Raw genomic sequence first — 22,782 nt, 5'->3', positions numbered from 1 at the left:
TAGTTATCTGAGGAGATGCTAGAGAACTCAGATAGTATACTTCTTTGTTAAAGTACTTTTCTCATGTAGTAAGTAATAATGCAATCAGTTGCATGTTTGTTGCCTAGAACAATTGTGAAGAAAGATAAGACAGAGCAAAGCTGAAAAATAAAGGGAGGTGAATACATTGAGATATGAGGAATCGTTTATGAGATCAGAAGAATTGGAAAGAAATCAAGTGAACTCTTTGAAAATCATATATAGGTTTTGCCTGAAGATTGGAGAATAAAGATAAGCACTTGGAAGAAAGAACTGCTCAAACCTGCAGACCACATGCAGAGAAAGGAAGATTACCTGCATTGCCTGTGAGGCTCCAGAGACTAATGGTTTTGAGCTACCTGTGAGTTATTGCCTTTTGTTTAGTGTGGAGATTTGTATTTATAAACTATACACCTTTTCAGAAATATATCTGGCTCCTGTTCATTTTGTCCTGTCCGAGAACTCTTAGATCACCACTAGGTCTTCCTTCATTTGTTGTCATCTAGCTGGCAGGCAAGGGAAATGTTCAACCATAAGACCATAAGACATAGGAGTAGATTTGGGCCATTTTGCTCATCAAGTCTGCTCTACCATTTCATCATGGTTGATTTATTTTCCCTCTCAACCCCATTCTCCTAACTTCTCCCATAACATTTGACGCCCTTACTAATCAAGAATCAATCATACTCCACTTTAAGTATACCCACTGCACTGACTTCCACAGCCATCTGTGGGAATGAATTCCACAGATTCACCACCCTTCGGATAAAGAACATCCTCTTCACCTCTGTTCTAAAGAGATGCCCTTGCATTCTGAGGCTGTGCCTTCTGGCCCTAGGATCCTTCACATCTACTCTATCTTGGCCTTTTAATATTTGACAGGTTTCAATGAAATTGCCACCCACCTCATTCTTATGAACTCCAGAGAATACAAGCTCAGAGCCATCAAATGCTCCTCATGTGTTAACCCTTTCAGCCCCAGGGTCATTCTTGAGAAACTCCTCTTTGTTGGCTCTCTCCCTTCTTAAAGAGTGGAGTGACTTTTGCAAATTTCCACCTCCAGAACCATTCCAAAATCTAGTTATTATTGAAAAATCATTACTATTGCCTTCACAACCTCTTCAGCGACCTCTTTTAGAACCCTGGGGTGTAGTCCACTTGGTCCAGGTGACTGTCAACAACACTTTCCCTTACTTTGCTGATGAAGCTGGTTTAATTGGGTTAGAACTGCAATTGGAGAGGTAGCCATATCCTTGCAGAATTCTTTGCTGGTGCGGTCTAGGAGAGTTTAAACTCATATGTCAATGTATTGCTAACCAGAGCAGCAGCTCAGCAAGTGGACGGATTCAGGGTTCGGTCTGATAGGAAGCAGGATTAGGGCTGGATTACTGAGCACAGTGGGACTGATGCTCTTAAGTATACTAATTTTAATGTAAGGGGTTTTTTGTTAAAACAGATGAGTTAGTGCCTGGGTTATTGTGTGAAGCAATTCTGCCATGGCGGAGACTTGCTTGCGGAAAGGGTAACTCAGTGTTCCTAGGTAAACATATCATCAATGTGCTACACAAAGAGGTAAAAGAACTAGGGTAGTTGCACAACCCATCAGGCTCAGTGTCACAGTTGCACTTAGAGAGGGTATCTGAGGGAGCTTATCCTTTGAGGTAATATTTGAAAAGTTTAGAAATAAGAAAGGTGCAATCACCATGATGCAGTCATGCCATAGTCCTCCCAATAGCCAGAAAGAACTAAAGACTATAAGACCATAAGATATAGGAGCAGAAGTAGGGCATTCGGCCCATTGAGTCTGCTCTGCCATTCAATCATGGGTTGATCGAATTCTTCCAGTCATCCCCACTCCCCTGCCTTCTCCCATACCCTTTGATGCCCTGGCTGATCAAGAACTTATCCATCTCTGCCTTAAAACACCCAATGACTTGGCCTCCACAGCAGCTCATGGTAATAAATTCCACAGATTTACCACCTTCTGTCTAAAGTAATTTCTCTGCATTTCCGCTCTAAATGGATATCCTTCAATCCTGAAGTCGTGCCCTCTTCTCCTAGAATCCCCTACCATGAGAACTAACTTTGCCAGATCTAATCTGTTCAGGCCTTTTAACATTCGGAATGTTTCTATGAGATCCCCTTTATTCTCCTGGACTCCAAGGAATACAGACCAAGAGCTGCCAGATGTTCCTCATATGGTAACCCTTTCATTCCTGGAATCATTCTCATGAATCTTCTCTGAACCCCCTATAATGTCAGTATATATTTTCTAAAATAAAGAGCCTAAAAGTGCACACAATACTCCAAGTGTGGCCACACAAGTGCCTTATAGAGCCTCAACATCACATCCCTGCTCTTATATTCTATACCTCTAGAAATAGACAATAGACAATAGGTGCAGAGGTAGACCATTCAGCCCTTCGAGCCTGCACCTCCATTCTGAGATCATGGCTGATCGTCTACTATCAATGCCCGGTTCCTGCCTTGTCCCCATATCCCTTGATTCCCCTATCCATAAGATACCTATCTAGCTCCTTCTTGAAAGCATCCAGAGAATTGGCCTCCACTGCCTTCCGAGGCAGTGCATTCCAGACCCCCACAACTCTCTGGGAGAAGAAGTTTTTCCTTAACTCTGTCCTAAATGACCTACCCCTTATTCTGAAAGCATGCCCTCTGGTACTGGACTCTCCCAGCATCTGGAATATATTTCCTGCCTCTATCTTGTCCAATCCCTTAATAATCTTATATGTTGCAATCAGATCCCCTCTCAATCTCCTTAATTCTAGCGTGTACAAGCCCAGTCTTTCTAACCTCTCTGCGTAAGATAGTCCAGACATCCCAGGAATTAACCTTGTGAATCTACACTGCACTTCCTCTACAGCCAGGATGTCCTTCCTTAACCCTGGAGACCAAAACTGTAAACAATACTCCAGGTGTGATCTCACCAGGGCCCTGTACAAATGCAAGAGGATTTCCTTGCTCTTGTACTCAATTCCCTTTGTAATAAAGGCCAACATTCCATTAGCCTTCTTCACTGTCTGCTGCACTTGCTCATTCACCTTCAGTGACTGATAAACAAGGACTCCTAGATCTCTTTGTATTTCTCCCTTACCTAACTCTACACCATTCAGATAATAATCTGCCTTCCTGTTCTTACTCCCAAGGTGGATAACCTTACATTTATTCACATTAAACGTCATCTGCCAAGTATCTGCCCACTCACCCAGCCTATCCAAGACACCCTGAATTCTCCTAACATCCTCATCACATGTCACACTGCCACCCAGCTTAGTATCATCAGCAAATTTGCTGATGTTATTCTCAATGCCTTCATCTAAATCACTGACGTAAATGTAAACAGTTGTGGTCCCAATACTGAGCCCTGTTGCACCCCACTAGTCACCCTTTGCTTTCTATCTGCCAACCAGTTTTCTATCCATGTCAATATCTTCCCCCCCCCCCCAATGCCATGAGCTCTGATTTTACCCACCAATCTCCTATGTGGGACCTTATCAAATGCCTTCTGAAAATTGAGGTACACTACATCCACTGGATCTCCCTTGTCTAACTTCCTGGTTACATCCTCGAAAAACTCCAATAGATTAGTCAAGCATGATTTGTCCTTGGTAAATCCAAGGTGAATGCCAGCATTGCACTCACCTTCTTCACAACTAACTTAACCTGTAGGTTAACCTTTAGGGTATCCTGCACTACGACTCCCAAGTCCCCTGGCATCTCTGTATTTTGAATTCTCTCCCCATTTATTTCTTCCACCAAAGTGCATGACTATACACTTTCCAATATTGTATTTCATTTGCCACTTCATTGTCCATTCCCCCAAACTATCTAAGTCTCTCTGTTTCCTCAACACTACCTGCTCCTCCACCTATCTCTGTATCATTGGCAAATTTAGCCACAATTCCATTAATACTGTAGCCAAATCATTGACATATATCATAAAAAGCAGCGGTCCCAACACCGACCTCTGTGGAACTCCGCTGGTAACCGGCAGCCAACCAGAATAGGATTCCTTTATTCCCACTCTCTGTTTCCTGCTAAGCAGCCAAAGAAACAGATTTCTTGAGAGATTATGGAAAGATTTGATAGCAACATTGTTTTTGTTTTGGGGAACTTCAATTTTCTCAACACTGAATGGGACCTTTTTAGAGCCAAAGGCTTAGATGGGCAGAATCTAGAAAGATTCCTTGAATCAATATGTTGATAACCTAAACACAGAAGGGGCTATACTAGATGTTGTAAATGAGCCTGGAAGATGATAGGAGTTTTTGTGGGAGAGTATTTTGGGGAAAGTGATAAAAACTCCGTAAGTAACAAATTTCACCTCATATGCTGGAGATATTGAATCTGATTCTGAAAAAAGTAAGTTAGTATAAGCTGGTGCATGGAATTTGATAAAGCATTTGACCAGATTCCTCCTGCTTGGCTGAATAAGGTATATGGAATCCAAGGAGATCTGGTTGATTGGATTTGCAATTTACATCTAGAGTACTAGATGCACAAAAAACTGCAAATGCTGGAATCCGGAGCAACAAACAATCTGTTGAAGGAACTCAACGGATTGAACAACATCTATTGGATGAAAAGGAGTTGTCGGAGTTTCTGGTTGAAAACCTACATCAGGATCATTAAGTCCTGAGCTGGGTTTTGAGTGTTTATATCTGGATGAAAATACAGTGGGGTGATTAGTAAGTCTGTAGACAACACAATGACTGGCATAGTTGTGGACAGCAAGGAAGGTGCAACAGGATCTGTTGGAAATATTGGTGGAGAAGGCAGGTGGGGGAGTCTCAAACTAGAAGGCATTGGTTAAAGATATGAAGGGTAAGATTTAATGGAGACCTCAGGACAAGGTATTCACACAGAAAGCGGTAGGTGTGTGAAACAAGTAGCTAGATCAGGAGGTAATGGAGGTGATGGAGGTAGGAATAATTACAAAGTTCAAGAAACATTTGGAAAGGTACATGGACAGAAAACGTAAACAGCAGGGATTCCCAATCTTTATTATGCCATGGAGCAATGCTCTTAATCTAAGGTTCCATGGACCCGAGGTTGGGAACCCCCGCTTGGAGGGATATGGGCAAAAGGGATCTGCAGAGATGGGATCTTAGTCATCATGAATGAGTTGGGCTGAAGGGATTTTTCTGTGCTGTATTACTTAATGAATCTATTTGTACCTGACAGTCTCTCAAACGGCACTTGTGATTGTAGGCATTTTGAATTTAAAGGTTCTTTGCATGTTTTGAAAATCTTTTGAAAAATCGGTGCAAATGTGTATCTCGGGTTTTACCTGTGGTGCATCAGGAGACCCAATGCCAATCTTCAAGAAGTGAACACCACTTGATTAATGAAACTTGGCTGAGGCAGGGGAGGGTCTCAGCTTAGCCTGGTCAATCAGAACTTAGGAGGGAAATGTGATGCCTAACACTGCTCCCTAATGTTTCTTATTGACCAGAGTTGGAAAGTGTGTGTGGATACTGAGTGATCCAAGATTAAATTCAGCTGGAGTATCTTTCAAGGAGGGATAATATGTCCATACTCATTGATGAAGGCTAGTTTCTAGCCAAGAATTCCGATTGTATTCTTGAGACAATTATGGCACCAGTGCACACATAGAGGCAAAGAGACACAGGTAGCGAGAAGTTTTATTTTTAGTTTTCACCAACCCTATTCTGTCCACGCACAGTTTTTAGCATAGAGTCAATAAGTGACGTACATCTTAGTTGCAGGCACCACCGACTATAGCAACTATTGTGTATTCTGGCTCCATTGAGGTAAAATTATAAATTAATCAGAATTCTGGTTTCATCATGTAACATTACTCACCATATAATGTTGGATTCAACTTCACAATTTTCACTGTGTCTCACCCTGCAAGAAAATGAGAAATTTATTGTCAATCAAGGTTTGAGCCATTGTAGCACAATGAAAGATAAACAATGGTGGAGGATATGGTGAGAGGTCATTAACAGCGGATGGATGGCTAACACTTTTCCAAAAAGGTGCTTCATAATCAGATATGCTCACTGCAGGATACCTGAAAGAAAACTGCCAAGGAAACAAAAATCCATTCCCTCAGAAAGGATTGTGGCTGGCTTTGAAACAGACAGAAACAGACACCAATTATTCTTCAGCTCGACATGAATTTAAGCAATTATGAGAATACTGCATCTCTTCTGCTCTCAGATATTAGGGAAAATTGATCTCATTCTAGGTTGGCAAGTGAACGAAAAGCAGAAGCTTCGAACCTCTTAATTTTATTAATTGCCTGCTTTACCTGATACATTCTTAAATTATTGACTGCATCACATGTGCACCGATATGTACCCTTAATTCCTTCTGCTCTGTAAGATACATGATGTGGTTCAAAAATCACAAATTACTACACCATGTCCCTTGTAAATAGTGCAAATAATGTCACAGGAAAACAACTTAGTGCATTGGACAGTAAGCATTCAGTGAAGAATTATTTGTTAATAAAATAATACTATTCCTTCACAGCATCTTATTCATCCAGACTCAGCATGAGGACAAGTGTGTTGACATGTTCTCCCTTTAGCGATCAAGCCCTTTTCAGATCCACTGAATGTTGCACTCATTTTGAAAGCTTTGTTTAGAGGACAAGCAAAATAAATTTGTCTTAAGGCCATTCCAATGGCAGAAAATTTAAAAAGTGAAATGTTTATGGAGCAGGAAGAGCTGAGATGACCTTTAAACCCTGCAAGGTCATTAGGTTGAGAACCATGCTACTTTAACTGATCTGTCTCATTTAAGTGAAGCATACATTCAATGGCCACTTTATTAGGTCAATCCTGTACCTAATAAAGCGGCCAGTCAGTGTATGTTCATGGTATGCTTTAGCCCATCCACTTCATGGTTGATGTGTTGTGCATTCAGAGATGCTTTTTTTGCACACCATTGTTGTAAAACAAATGGCTATTTGAATTATTACTGCCTTCCTGTCAGCTTGAACCAGCCTCAGACCTCTCTCATTAACAAGATGTTTTCACCAACAGAACTGCTGCTCATTGGATGTGTTCTTATTTTATTTTCATACCATTCTCTGTAAACTCTAGAGACTATTGTGTGTGAAAATACCAGGAGATCAGTCGTTTCTAAGATACTCAAAGCACCCTGTCTGGCACCAACAATCATTCCATGTTCGAAGTCACTTAGATCACATTTCTTCCCCATTCTGATATTTGGTCTGACCAACAACTGAACCTCTTGACGGTATCTGCATGTGTTTATGCATTGAGTTACTGCCTCATGACTGGCTGACTATATATGTGCTTTAATAAGCAGGTGTAAAGTTGTATCTAATAGAGTGACTAATGAGTGTATTCTTTAAAACAATATTTAAAAAAGAAGAAAGATTAGATTAAGCAGGTTGTGTGTAAAATCTTCAGAAAGTTATCGCTTTGACACCCAAGCTAATCTAAACTCATTGTGCTCATCTGGATTTAAGGCCTGCTATTGGACTGTAACAGATGAGGTACAATTGCTGGTTGACCTTGTTCTGGTTGGAGTAGAGGACTGGATAGCTATTGGAACTTAAAATGTTTGTATGTAAGCACAGTGTCTATGTAAGAAGACAAAAGGAATCTTCATCTTCACTGCATCAAGGACAGAGTATAAAAGTAAATGAGTTTTGTTTGGTATTGGCTAATTCTATGTAATTATTTAGGATTCTCTGCAACTCAATTGGGAAATAATTGCTGAGGAGGTCAAAACTTTCCTCATGAAACTGGTTTTAGATTCAGATTCAAAATATATTGATCACATGTACATGGAAACATACTGTGAAATGTGTCATTTGCATTAATACCAGCACACCAAGGGATGTGCCTGGGGTAGCCCATAAGTTTCACCACACATTCTGATGCCAGGATAGCATGTCCACAATACTCTGCAGCAGTACAAAAACAGAACACAATAGACAACAAAACATCAACAGCAAAACAAGCCTTTTTCTCCCTCCTATCCACCCAGGACCACGGACATGGACAGATGGGTGGCAAACCTTGCCCATATCAAGGAAAATTTAAGCCTTTCTCTCCCTTTAAGCTACTTTTCTAAATGCATGACCCTGCTGATACCCTCTACCTGAACGATAGGGTAATCTCTCTGGTTGCAGCTGCCATATCCATGCCTTGAACTTATACTGCTGTCTGCCTTCCAACATTTCTTTCCTAGAGCAAACACGAGGAAATCTGCAGATGCTGGAAATTCAAACAACACACACACAAAATGCTGGTGGAACACAGCAGACCAGGCAGCATTTATAGGAAGAAGCACTGTTGACATTTTGGGCCGAGACCCTTCGTCAGGACACTGTCCACATTTGTCCTCACGAAGGGTCTCAGCCCGAAATGTCGACAGTGCTTCTTCCTATAGATGCTGCCTGGCCTGCTGTGTTTCTTTCCTATGAGTTGGTTTGGCAAGTGACTAAACTACAGAAGATTTTCATGGTCAGAGAAGACTTACCACTGGATTTGAAAAATTGACTGCTTCTCTTTCCATGGATGCAGCCAGCCCTGCTGCATAATTCCTACTTTTGTTTGAGTGATGTAGCCAAACCTTCAGAGCTGAATCTGTGTAATTAGGATGTTGCACTTGGGAATACTGAGCTGGGAGAAGATGCTGGCAATGGCTTGTTCTTCCTTCCAGTTGATTCAAAGGAGACAAATTAGAGTGCAGATGCTGTAACCTGGAGCAAACCAAACTGCTGCAGAAACTCAACAAGTCAAGCAGCACCTTTGGGGTAGAGGGAGATGACATCTGAGCCTCCACCTGAAATGTCAATTTTTTTTGAAGTAGCACAGGCACGTGTTCTTCAGAAGGGAAGACAAGGTCGACTTAAAACAAAGCCAGGAAATGGAGGAATTACTGGGTTCATCAAGAGTGAGTAGTGTGATAATAATCATTAAAAAAAAAAGCAGAAGCATGGCTTGGGTTTAAGCTGGAAAAGAATGCAAGGAACTTCAGAAAAGTGGCAAGCATTTGGCTTTTGTGAGTATGAAGAACCAGAATTGTCACTGCATGCATTAAGCTTATTGCATGACCTTTAAGTAGAAGACAAAATCTGCTTGTAAAAGTAGATACAAAAAACGAAGACCAGCTAGGCGAATGGAATGCCGAAAATAATGGAGTCAATGGAGATAGGAAAACAGAAGATTTGCCAGATGATGATGCAGTTGCAGAAACAAAGAGGAGAGATCATATCGTAAGGCAGCAATAGAAGGATTAATAAGAGAATACTCCAGTGGAAGAAATGGACCTTCCCAAGATCAAGATTCACAACCTAAAAGAATAAAAAAGAAAGGGGAAGAAAGGTGTCCAGAGCTGTCAAAGCCACTGCCTGCAGTCTCAGAGTCAACCACTAGGGAGGAGGTCCCAGAAACTGAGATTGTTTCACAGCCACAAGTCTCACCTGCCAAGCAGGGTGACCCCATTGTCAGGAAAGACATTATCCTACAAGAGTAAGAAAGCCTCCATAGTGATGGAATCTTTCAGCCTAAATGGGACAAATTAAAAATTACATTGCTATGCATGTCTGTATACAGTAGTTATATTATATAGTATCCTGTGTGTATAGTTGAGATGCATTCTCTATTGAGTTGGAGTTTATAGCTAATCAGGCAGGAGTGTTGTTTATTTAATATTTTAATAATATTTGAGTCAACTATATATATATAGTTTGATTAAGCATTTTGTTTGTTTAAATAATTCATTACAGTGTACAGTGATTATTGTGTTATACAGTTATTATTACAGTATTGTGTACAGTTCAGGTCACCGAATTATAGGAAAGATATCAACAAAATAGAAAGAGTACAGAGTAGATTTACTAGAATGTTACCTGGGTTTCAGCACCTAAGTTACAGAGAAAGGTTGAACAAGTTAGATCTTTATTCTTTGGAGCATAGAAGGTTGAGAGGGGACTTGATAGAGGTATTTAAAATTATGAGGAGGATAGATAGAATTGACGTGAATAGGCTTTTTCTATTGAGAGTAGGGGAGATGCAAACAAGAGGACATGAGTTGACAGATAAGGGGCAAAAGTTTAGGGGTACCACGAGGGGAATCTTCTTTACTCAGAGAGTGGTAGCTGTGTGGAACGAGCTTCCAGTAGAAGTGGTAAAGGCAGGTTCAGTTTTGTCATTTAAAAAAAAATTGGATAGATATGAGAACAGGAAAGGAATGGAGGGTTATGGGCTGAGTGCAGGTAGGTGGGACTAGCTGAGAGTAAGCGTTCGGCACGGACTAGAAGGGCCAAGATGGCCTGTTTCTGCGCTGTAATTGTTATATGGTTATTACAGGCTATATGTACAAATACATGAATTTCATACATCATCATGCTACCAAGTGACATGTGAATGCCTTGCTTAAAGTAAACTCAAAGTTAGACCCATATTTTGGGCTCTTGTGTCTTTGTTTGAATTAATTTAATGTTCTGAAGTTACAAAAAAAAATCACATCCTCATCACTGTTATTATGTTCTGCAACTTCAAAACACAAATATTATTAAAATATTAAATGCACAACAGTTTTGTTGTTGCTGCTGCTTGTGTTCTGCCGAGCATCGTGGGCATGCTATATTAGCGGTAGAATATGTAGCAAAACTTGCGGGTTGCCCCCACCACATCCATGGGTGTATTGACTATTAATGCAAATTAAACATTCACTGTATGGTTCGATGTACATGTGATAAATAAAACTGAATCCGAAACTGAACTTATGTAAGTGTTTGCATATATCAGAGAAAGGATCAGTTTCTCTACGAGTTGTATCAGTATCTCTGGGGCATTGCATCATTCTCAGAATAATAAATTGCTGCCAATCATAAATTATATCCTTTCACCTGTTTAAGTGATTCCAATGGACAAAGTATTGACATGCCAATTTTACAGACTGACATGGTCCTGTTGAAAATTTGGAAACATGCTGACAAATATGACCCTGCAAATCCACAGTCAAATTAATAATAAAAACAAAAGCAATGCCTGCAACAGGGGAGCCAATCATCCTACTATACATATCAATGTGACCTTCTTGTGGATAACTCTTCTGTATTCCTCTAGTAATCTAATCAGGAGGAAGACTACCCTGTGCTTCCTGCTACAAACTTCTACAGGTCGATTAGGAACCATGGTTTAGTTTTCAACTAATCTTTAAACTACAGGGATTGCTGGCTGTATGAATTAAGGGCTGGTGAGGCAATGGGGATTTTATTACTTTCATGCATTGAAGCATCTGTTAAAAACTCAAGAGTGAAATTAATTATTCAATTCAGTCAGGCCTGTGAAATATGACCTACAGCTCAAGATATCTTTTCTGATTGGCTATTTAATTATCTAATACACACAGCTCTGTAAATGCACAGTTTAACAGTAGCCCATGGTGTTAAAGTTGTAACACTTTACTGCATTCATAAGAAGAGAAAAAATTGCATTGAGTGAGCTTGCCTCTTATCCACTTCAAGAAGACCCAGAGTGCTTAAGAGTTAATGAAGTAATTCTTGAAGTGCTGTGACTGTAAGAAAAACAGCAGGCAATTTCCACACAGCAAGATCCCACAAAACAACAATGACCATTTAATCTGTTTTCCAGTAATATTGAGGGACAGGAGGGATTACCCCTTCGCTTGTCTTCAAGACTACGGAATTAGATAATTTTGTTTTATCCATCTCTAGTATCTGGACATTTCTGGCTGGGCCAAGAGTCATTGTTCTCTTGGGACTGAGCAATTTGCTGTACCATTTCAGAAGGCAGATAAGAACCAATCAAGTTGACGGGACATGCACATCAAACCAGATAACTATAGCAAACATCATTTCCTGAAGGGCATTAGTGAGCCACAGCATCAAATCACAAATCTAACCACGTTCTACTGAAGCACCGCGGAGATTGTCTGGACCAGCTGTATCACCATCAAGTATGGCAATTGCAAGGCATCTCACAGCAAGACTACCCAATAAGTCATAGCGTCAGAGGGAAGTACAGAACAGAAACAGGCCCTTTGACCTATCCAGTCTGTGCCAAAACTATTTGAACTGCCTATTCCCATCAACCTACTCTGGGACCATAGCCCTCCATAACCTGACTATCCATGTACTTATCCAAACTTTGCTTAACGGTTGAAATCAACCTTGCATGCACTACTTGTGCAGACAACTCATTCTACACCCTGAGTGAAGAGGTTTCCCCTCATGTTCCCCTTAAACTTCTCACCTTTCATCCTTAGCCCATGATCTATGGTTGTAGTCTCACCCAACCTCAGAGGAAAATGACTGCTTGCACTTATACCCCTCATAAAATTTTGTATACCGCTATCAAATCTCCTCTCAATCTTTGATGTTCTAAGGAATAAAGTGCTTACCTATTCAATCTTTCCTTACAACCCAGGTCCCCCAGACCTGGCAAAATCCTTGTAAATTTTCTCTGCACTCTTTCAACCTTATTTTCACCTTTCTTGTAGGTAGGTGAATAAATTGTGAGAACTGCTGATACAATCATTGGGATCTCTCCCCCCCCCCCCCACCCTTCCCCCATCCAGGATATTATCCAGAAATGCTGCATTCACAGAGTCCTCAGAATTGTCAAGCATCCTCCTCACAATCTCTTACAGCACTGAAAAAGTCTATTCAACCTGTCATATCAACACTGGTTCACGATGAGAGAAACTTTCAGGCTCCAAGCTCAGCCCCTTCTCCATAGCCTTTGCAATTTTATTCCCCTGCACAAGTTTGTCAAATTATCAGGTCGGCTGGTGGCACAGTGAGATCAGCACTGGGCTCAAGAATGGAGGTTCCCGAGTTCGATCCAGTGACGGTCCACTCCCGAGCACGCTCTTCATCCATTCTGGGTTGATGTTGAGCTTGCAACTTGACCTCATAAAAAAAACCACTGCCACCTCCAGTTTAAATTCCCACATGGAATATTGTGGAGGATCAAATACCCAAACCCAAACCTCTGAGGGCCGCAATGGAATCTGCCTTTACCATCTTTTCAGGCCATGAATTCACGGTAGCTGTCATATGCTACTGCAAAAAAAAAAAAAATGTTTTCCATGTGTATCCCTAAATTTTTTTCTCTTTTATTTTATGCTTGAGACCACAGTACTCATACGATCACCAAAGAGCACTTTATTCTTTACAGGCCCTGTTAATTCATACACAGTACTATGTACATACAGTACTATAAAAAGAGCTGGAGTGCCTAAGACTTTTGCACAGTAATGTAGCAATTTTATGTATTGCACTGTACTGCTGCCACAACAAAATCATGACATACACGAGTGATGATAAACCTGATTCTGATATGGGTCTCTATCGTGGACTGAGAGTGGGAAGAGGGTATGGAGAGGGGAATCATGGTTGGGTAAAGGGGAAAGGAGAGGGGAGAGTGCAGGAAGCACCAGAGAGAGAGAGATTCTGCAATGATCAATAAGCCAATCGTTTGGAATCAAATTACCTTGCCTGCTAATCAGAGATGGATGTGTATACCGCCGTGTGTCTTCTTGCCCCTGGCATTCCTTCCCTGCCACCTGTCCCACAATCCTCCTGCAGCATTCCACCCTCGCCATTCCCAACATCCTTTGCTCCTGTCAGATTTACAAACTTGCTCCCTGCTCCATGTTGACATATACGTACTGTACACCCCAGCTATATATATATATATATATATATATATATATGTGCCTTAGACTTTTGCACAGTGCTATAGTTCCAGAAAAAATTTCTCTCATCTTTCTCATATTAATGAAATTATTTCCAACCTTTCCAATTTAGCTTTGTTACTGTAGTTCCTCACTGCAGGGACCAATCTCAGAAAACCACGTTCTCTCACTCTGGAAGCACACTCATTAATAAGCAGACTCTGGAGGGCAGAGCACAGTCAAGATGGCGCTAAATGGCGACTTACACACTGACTTCGGTACTTTGCGGGAACAGGTTTCACAATGGGCCGTCATCTGCCGTCTTTGGAGGCCTAGGATCTCGGGACTCTGGAGACAGTCAGATCGAAAATCGGTGTCCCGACAGACCAGTGTGTCGTGGGAGTTGGAAGACCTTTGGCTGTGTGCCCAGAGACCTGAGACCTTTGGGCACAGAGCTCAGAAGAAGCAACGCAATGGACTTTTAGCATCGTAAACCAGGGAGCTGTTTGTTATGTCTCTCCTCTCGCTGTGAAACGGAGATATCTCTTTCTCCCTTATTACAGAGAGAGAGAGAGAGAGAGAGAGAGAGAGAGAGCCGGTGGTATGTCGAATACTGGGTGCAATGCGGTCTTTGGAGGACTGCAAGTCTGTACCTTTGCTTTTGCCGTGTTCACATTTGAGTGCTCAGTGGCGGGTGCTGATGACTTTTTTTTGCTAGTGGGGGTGAGGGGGATCGTTGCTTGTTGCCACTTATGCACAGGAGGGAGGGGAGCTGTGGGGTCACTTTGGAGTTCTAACATTTAACCGTCATTCATTCTTTGGGGGTACTCTGTTTTTGTGGATGGTTGTGAAGAAAAAAAAAACATTTCAGGATGTATATTGTATACATATCTCTGACATTAAATGTACCTTTGAAATGATTTTTAAATACAGCAATTTCACCGTCACTGGCACACTGTAGATTTAATTTAATTTCTTCATTGCCAAAAAGGATTTAAAATCTTGCCCACTAGCATCCTAATAGTATGTGCTACCACAGCCTTTTGCCCCAAAGTAAGCAGATGGGTTTTCTCATTCAAAAGGTCTTTGGCTGCTGTCTACCACCACTGCAAGTCTTTTATTGTGCAGGAGAAAGGAGAAAGAACTGGCCAGAAAAAGTCATTGTGCAGACCATTCTGCAGACTTCTCCGAAAGCTCCCCTCTGGAAAGCACTGGAGAGCTATTAAAACAAAAACTTCACAACATCTCATAAGCTTCTTCGCCAAGCAGTTATCTAACCAATCACAGGCATTAGCCACACCCACCCCTCTCTATAGGAAATAAATTTGATCCTTAATCCTTGAAAGTTGATATTTGAATTCAGTGTTGAAGGATGGCTCCATGAATATGCAACCATCTTCCCCTCATTTCCAATCAACAAATTTCAAAATCTGGGCTTTTGTACCTCTCTCTGCAACTGAACCCTTGGCCTACTCACTGGGAGAGCACAGTCAGTGTGGATTGGAAATAATATCTTCTCATCGCTGACAGGAACATTCAAGGATGCATGCCTAGCTTGCTGCTCTACTCTCTCTACACCCACGACTGCTTGTGACCAGCCACAGCTCAAACTACAAACTCACCTGTTGTTAGCAGGATTTCTGACGGTGATGAGTAGGTGCACATGAGTGAGATAGGTCGGCAGGTTTGAGTAGTGTCAGATCAACAACATTGCACTCAGTATCAGTAAGACCAAGGAATTGATTGTGGATTTCAGGAAGGGGAAGTTGTGAAAACACACACTACAGTTATCATCAAGGGGTGAGTAGCTTCAAATTCCTTGTATCAACATCTCTGATGATCTATCCTGGGTCTAATCTATCAATGCAGTTAAATACATTAGCAACTATATTTCATTAAGAATTTGAGAAGATTTGCTATGTCACCAACTTTTTACAGTTGCACCATGGAGGGAATTCTAACTAAAAGCATCATCAGCTGGCAGGGATGCACAGGACTGGAAAAAATCTGCAAAGGGTTGTAAACTCAGCCAGCTCCATCATGGGTACTAGCCTCCCCATTTTCAAGCACATCTAGAAAGGCAATGCCTCAAGAAGAATGTCATCCATCCAGAAAGGCCCACACCATCCAGGATATTTTCTCTTTTCATTAATATCATCAGGGAGCAGGAAGGAGCCTGAAAATACACACTGAACATTTCAGGAACAGCCTCTTCCCCTCTGCCATATGACGGGTCCATAAACCCATGAATACTACCTCATTATTTTGCACTGCTTTCTACTATTTAATTTTATAAGTATTCTTACTGTAATTTATAGTAATTGTTACGTATTGTACTGCACTGCTGCCACAAAACAACAAATTTCATGACATATGTCAGTATTAATAAATCAGATTCTGATTAAGAGTCTTATTCTGAAAATTGTGCCCCACACCTAATATGCACAGGACTGGAGAGGATCGAATATCTGTTGGGTGTCTGGAGGTGGCTCACTAATGAAAATGATCTTCATTTTGGGCTGTCTGGGAGTAGTTGAGAGGGAGGTCACGGCTGAGGGATGGGAAAGGAGTCTGTGACAAGGAGACTGACGAAATGGCTCCTGTCAGTTCCACTTTCAACAAAAAGGGTCTTAACGTATCGTCTATTTTTAACACAAAATAAAATGAGTTTCATTATTTGTAATGTTTATACAAATGCGGAACTGATATCATAACACAATTACAATGTCATTCCTTGAAGATTCTGCACATAATGTCATACTTAACAGTTAAGCTTCAGGCCATCACCATGATTGCTCCCATCCATCTCTGAAATATCACCTGTCTCCAACACACCCTCACTTGCAGATACTCACACCCACACATCTTCAGAAATTACTTTTCCACAGACTGTTCCTGACCAGCCTCAGCAACACCTTAACCAACTGAATGTTGTACCTGCTGACACATGCAAACTCTTCACCGAAACACGACAAACAGGAGTAATCTTTTCTGCTATTCGTTAAAACCATGACTATCCACCTAACTCAATAATGTGTTCCTGAATTATCCCCTTACCCCTTAATATCCAGAAATCTATTCATATGTTTATTGAACTCAATGACTGAGAAATCTATTAATATGTTTATTGAACACAATCACTTCAGCAATACATTTCTTCATTCAGAAGGCGATAAATATTTGGAATGCTCAGTAGAGAATTCCAAAGATTCATTGCCCTCTGCATGATGAAATTTCTCCTCATCTCCATGCAAAATGACTTATCCACTTATTGTTAGACTATGACCCTTGGTTCATATCTCTTCAGCCATGGAAAATATCTTACCTGTCTCCTATCTGTTGAGTCCTGTAAGAATTTCATAGGTTTCACTGCAGTTTCTGCCCACTTGTCCTTACTTTAGAGAAAGCAAGACTAGCTATTTAATCTTCTTTCATCTGAGAAATGTGCCTCCTCTGGGATCAGTTTAGTGAATCTTTGCTGCTGTACCTCTTCTATTTCAGCTGCAACTCCTTTTAAGTTAAAAGTAAGTCCCTATATAATGCAATAAGGTACCTTTACTTATAATAAAGGCCAACAAACCATGTGGCTTTCCCAATCACATTGTGTTCTCTGTGCCATATCTCAAACTACTACTCAATTCATCCATACTCGCTTGAAGTTATTTCACATCATAATATGGCACAAATGCAATAGTATCAAATAGCTGGAAAGGGTCTCTTTTTCAGTTAGGATAATTTAAATTATGGTGTCTCCCTAAAAAAAGTTGCCAGTAGAGCTTGCATTAAAACATTCCACTGACTTAAAGGTTTAGAACAGAACATCTGGGAGAATGTTGAGCCCACACAGGATTTCAATTTTGCAAGGGGCACCACATATATATGAATATTGGATTAGTTCCTATTTTTCCATATTTAAACATTATCCCAGACTAAATAACTGGGACAACATTTGACCTGAAGTCACCCAAAGGGTACAACGACTAGGATTGTGTGGTCAGTCCAAAAACTCCCCTCTGAAATAAATAAAAATAAAACTTGTGCCAGTCTTAGCCGCATAAACTTTCAAGAGCAACTGAGAGGAATACTCGGTGAGATAGAACAAACCACATCAGTCATGCAACCAAACATTTTGGCAGTCAGTCAGACCGCAACCCTGCACCAGCCCTCGGTCAACGCTGCCAAACACTACAACTAAATAAGCAGCTAAAAAACACAATGTTGAAATGAAATGCTGGCAACCCTAAGTTCATCCCAAATAAAACGCAGCTAAACGGCACCAAGTGAAGATCCCAAAGGGCAGCATTTAGGCATTTTTCTGCTCTTTGTCCTACTTTCATTTTTCTAAATTGACTGTACAACGTTCCTTCACATGAAGTGGATGAGATTGAAACTTAAGCAGCTTGTACACCTGAGCTGTGTACCTCTTGGCAAAAGCACTGAACCAGAAGATACTTTTCCAGCTCAGGACACTTCAACCTTGCCTCAAAGAGCAGCTCAACTGAATCTCTAAGGTATACACGGTAAGTAATTTTACAAACTGACACAAGCCATGCAATCTAGGTCAATGCGAAGAGCAGTCACTTTAATTCCGCATTTTTACACAGGCTAAGGTCAGATATTTAATGCATGGAATAATGTGAAAACTGCTTAATTTGGTTGATAGGCTGCGTTTATTTCAGGGGCATTCTTCAGTTCTGTGGTTGGCCTGTTAGCGTAGCGGTAAATTAATGCTTTACAGTGCCAGCGACCAGAATTTAATGCCCGCCGTTATCTATAAGGAGTTTTTACATTTTCCCCATGACTGCGTGGGTTTCCTTTGGTTTCTAAAGGTCTTGCTTTCTAAGTTGTGGGCGTGCCATGTTGCTGAGGATGTGCGGCAACTCTTGCAGGCTGACCCTGGCACAGCCTCAGACTGTGTTGGTCACTGACGCAAACAAAACATTTCACTGCATATTTCAATGCAGATGTGGTAAATAAAGTTTATTTTTAAGAAAATATCTATATAGCCTGTTCCACATAATCTATAACAGGAGCATACGGGGTGAGATATGCCAACTAGTGGAGTGGTGTGGCAGCAACAACCTGGCACTCAATGTTAGTAAGACGAAAGAGCTGATTGTGGACTTCAGGGAGGGTAAGACAAGGGAACACATACCAATCCTCATAGAGAGATCAGAAGTGGAGAGAGTGAGCAGTTTCAAGTTCCTGGGTGTTAAGATCTCTGAGGACCTAACCTGGTCCCAACATATCAATGCAGTTATAAAGAAGGTAAGACAGGAACTATACTTCATTAGCAGTTTGAAGAAATTTGGTATATCAACAAATACGCTCAAAAACTTCTATAGATGTACCGTGGAGAGCATTCTGACAGGCTGTATCACTATCTGTTATGGTGGGGGGGGGGGGGGGCTGCTATTGCAGAGGACCGAGAGAAGCTGCAGAGGGTTGTAAATTTATTCGGTTCCATCTTGGGTACTGGCCTACAAAATACCTGGGACATCTTCAAGGAGCGGTGTCTCAGAAAGGCAGCATCCATTATTAAGTACCTCCAGCACCCAGGGCATGCCCTTTTCTCACTGTTACCATCAGGTAGGAGGTTCAGCAGCCTGAAGGCACACACTCAGTGATTCAGGAACAGCTTCTTCCCCTCTGCCATCTGATTGCTAAATGGACATTGAACCCATGAACACGACCTCACTTTTTTAATATATATTATTTCCGATTTTTGATATATTCAATATATGTATACTATAATTGATTAATTAATTTATTATTATTATTTAATTTTTTTCTATTTTATGTATTGCATTGATCTGCTGCTGCAAGGTTAACAAATTTCACGACACATGCCAGTGATAATAAATCTGATTCTGATTCTGAACATCAGCACATATCAACAGACGGAATTCCTGAGTGTATAATTTATCGTAGCCTTCCCTTGAGCTTTTCCACAGTAGCTCTTTTCAGGGAAGAGGGGATGAAAGCTGTGATTAAGATCACAAGACCATTAGACACGTGAGTGGAATTAGGACATTTGGCTCATCAAGTCTGCTTGATCATGGCTGATTCTTTTCTTCTCTCCCTCCTCAGCCCTATTCCCCATAACCTTTGATGCCGTGTGGAACTTAATCAGTGGAACTTGTTGCCATGAGTGGCTGTGCAGGCCAAGTCATTGGGTGCATTTAAGGCAGAGATAGTTCTTGATTTGCCAGGGCATCAAAGGGTATGAGGAGAAGAGAGGGGAGTGGGGATGACTAGAAGAATTGAATCAGCCCATGATTGAATAGTGGAGCAGACTCGATGGGCAGAATGGTCTGTTTCTACTCCTATATCTTACTGTCTTATGGCCGTGTCCAATCTTGTTCCTCTTGTCACAAAGGCTGAAACAAAAGGAAATAGAAATAGAAGAGTAAAGATGCTGGATGAGATGAGATTTGATACAGGTGTACAGAATCATGATGGATGTGAATCGTTGAATGAAATGAATAATTTAATTGGCCTAATGTGGTGAGCTGTGTCCAGGATGTGGTTGAGAAGAATAGCAATATGCTCACAAATTTACAAAATGTCTGAATGACATCTGAACCAATAGTGAGCCCAGTTAAGAGATCTAATGGCTACATGTCTGTGTTCAATACGGTATGGGATAGAAAGATGAGCCAGCTTCACTGAGGATTCTAAAACAATTTCTGTGGGATTGTCATCAGATGCCAAAGGGACATTTTGCTGTATGTCTGCTCTCCAATATTTTTAACATTAACCCTTTATAGTCTAATGCTTATTATGAGGTTGCATTAAATGGACAATGATATATCAATAATATGTATTTAATTTAGAGCTTAAGGTTTCATACCTGAACCTATTGATGATGATTTCAAAATAACGGTGGTTTATTTGGTGGTATATGACAAAGAGTCAATGAGATCCTGTGAGCAGTTTTTACATTGTTCATCTCAGTGATGATATTCCCGATCCAGTTTCAAAAATTATTCACAGTGCTTCAGGACCAGCCTGGTTAAACAAGCTCGCCTACTTGCTGCAGAAAGCTGCTCCATTTGACATTGCATTTAGAATAGACAACCAATCTTAGACAAGCTAACAGCAGATCACTTTTGCCTTAGTGGCAAGAAGGGTTCTTTGAATTGCATACCAGCTACTAAAGTCAACAACATTACTATACATTTTGGACAGAGTACAAATATTGTATGTATTCAGTACATATTGAAACACAGAAATTTTCTTTGATTGTGTCTCCACTGGATTTGCAGGAGCAGCAATTTAACGAATGAAAAAGCACACTGGATTTGAGGACAGTTCAAAGGGCATTATTAGCGACTTATAATGGGATGTAGCATAAACATAATGTTTGTACGTTCCTGAAAATATTTCTGTTCAGTAGGGCAACTAAGAAGGTAAGATCTTCCAACCAAACATCACTTATGGAAAGCAAACAACAGTGTCTAATACCAGAGTATCAAAATTCGCAGCACATGGCATGCGTAGTTGTCCAATTGATATCCTGCACAGCATTCACCTAAAACAAATTGCAACCATAATTAACAGCAGCTATCTATATTTAGATGTTTTATCAATTAACTATTTACAGTCAGTGCAAAATTATATGGCTAACTAATTATTAATTTGAAGAGGCACAATGCTATTAAGGCTGTGCTGCTAGAGACCCAAGTTTAATCCTGATCTCCAACAAAATTTGTATGACATGTTTTCCCTCTGTGACTATGCAATTTCACTCAATTTGAGTCTGTTTCCTCCCACTTTACATATACTGTATGTGCAAAGCTCTTGTGTGCATTGGCAAAAGTCAGATGCCCACAGTGCACTTGGTTGTAGGAGAAGGGTGCGTTGTACAAATAGTGAAAATGTAATCTATATGTTTGAGAGAATAAGTTGCATAGCAATCACTGGGGAATGGGATTAATGAACCAAATTATTAAGGATTTGTTTAGCTGAATGGCTTTCTTCTATGTTGTGAGGAAATATACTAAAGAGCAGAAGAACATAAGGAATAGGAACAGGCATAGATAACCTGGGCTGTCAAGACTGCACCACCATTCAATTAGATCGTGGCTGATTTAGCCATGGACTCAGCTCCATCAACCTGCTTTTTCCTATAATCCTTAATTCTCCTACTGTGCAGAAATATATCTAATAGTATCTTAAATATATTTAATGAGGTAGCCTCTACTGGTCCTCTGGGCAGAGAGTTCCACAGGTTCACTACTTACTGGGAAAAGTGTTTTTTTTTCTCATCTCCATCATAAACCTATTCCCCTGAATCGTAAGGCTATGCCTCCCTTAGCTTTCACCTCACTTACCACTCAAACCAACTTCCCTGCATCTTAGTACAACACTATAGTATAGATTAATAACTGTATAACATGTACCTTTAATATTAATAAACTCAATTAACATCATTTCCAAAAGGCTTCACAGACAATCATTTTTACATTATGGGGAGATATTTTCCAAACTTGTGTATTCGCTTTATCCACAGCAACATCATCCATCAGATTGTACAGATCTTGCTGTAGAATGGTTACAACGTTCCCCTTAACAACACACAAACTCTTCATTTTCCATCCAGGAGTAGATTCTGGCAATGGTCTGTTATTGCAGAACACTTGGGTGAACTGACTGTCCAGGCTTGTAAACAAATCACAGAATCAACACTATATTCTCCATTCTGTTATTCTTTTTTTTTCTTCTGCTACTTCAATGTACTTACATTTTGAAACTGTATGGATGGCTTGCAAATCTAAGTTCTTCACTGCATTTCCCAACTTATCCAAACTTATCTTAAATGTTGAAATCAAACTCGCATGCATAAGACAAAGGAGCAGAAGTCGGCCATTCAGCCCATCGAGTCTGCTCCACCATTTCATCATGAGCTGATCCAATCTCCCCTTTAGTTCCACTCACCCGCCTTCTCACCATAACCTTTGATGCCCTGACTACTCAGATACCTATTAATCTGGGCCTAAAATACACCCAATGACTTGACCTCCACTCCTGCCCGTGGCAACAAATTCCATAGATTCACCACACTCTGGCTAAAAAAATGTC

The 22,782-nt window shown here is 40.7% G+C and overlaps 1 long non-coding RNA gene across 1 annotated transcript in view; it reads right to left on the bottom strand.

Annotated features, from left to right (window-relative positions):
* LOC132405192 (uncharacterized) overlaps nt 1–22,782 on the bottom strand; it is a 501,791-nt gene that overhangs the window by 684 nt on the left and 478,325 nt on the right. The window contains exon 5 of the long non-coding RNA XR_009515786.1: nt 5,866–5,910. This is a non-coding gene — a long non-coding RNA (uncharacterized LOC132405192). The remainder of the gene's footprint in view (nt 1–5,865; nt 5,911–22,782) is intronic.

This window comes from Hypanus sabinus, chromosome 15, assembly GCF_030144855.1.
Source record: "Hypanus sabinus isolate sHypSab1 chromosome 15, sHypSab1.hap1, whole genome shotgun sequence".
NCBI lineage: Eukaryota > Metazoa > Chordata > Chondrichthyes > Myliobatiformes > Dasyatidae > Hypanus > Hypanus sabinus.
Note: the sequence above shows the minus strand (reverse complement) of the source record. Positions and strands in the feature narration are given on the sequence as shown.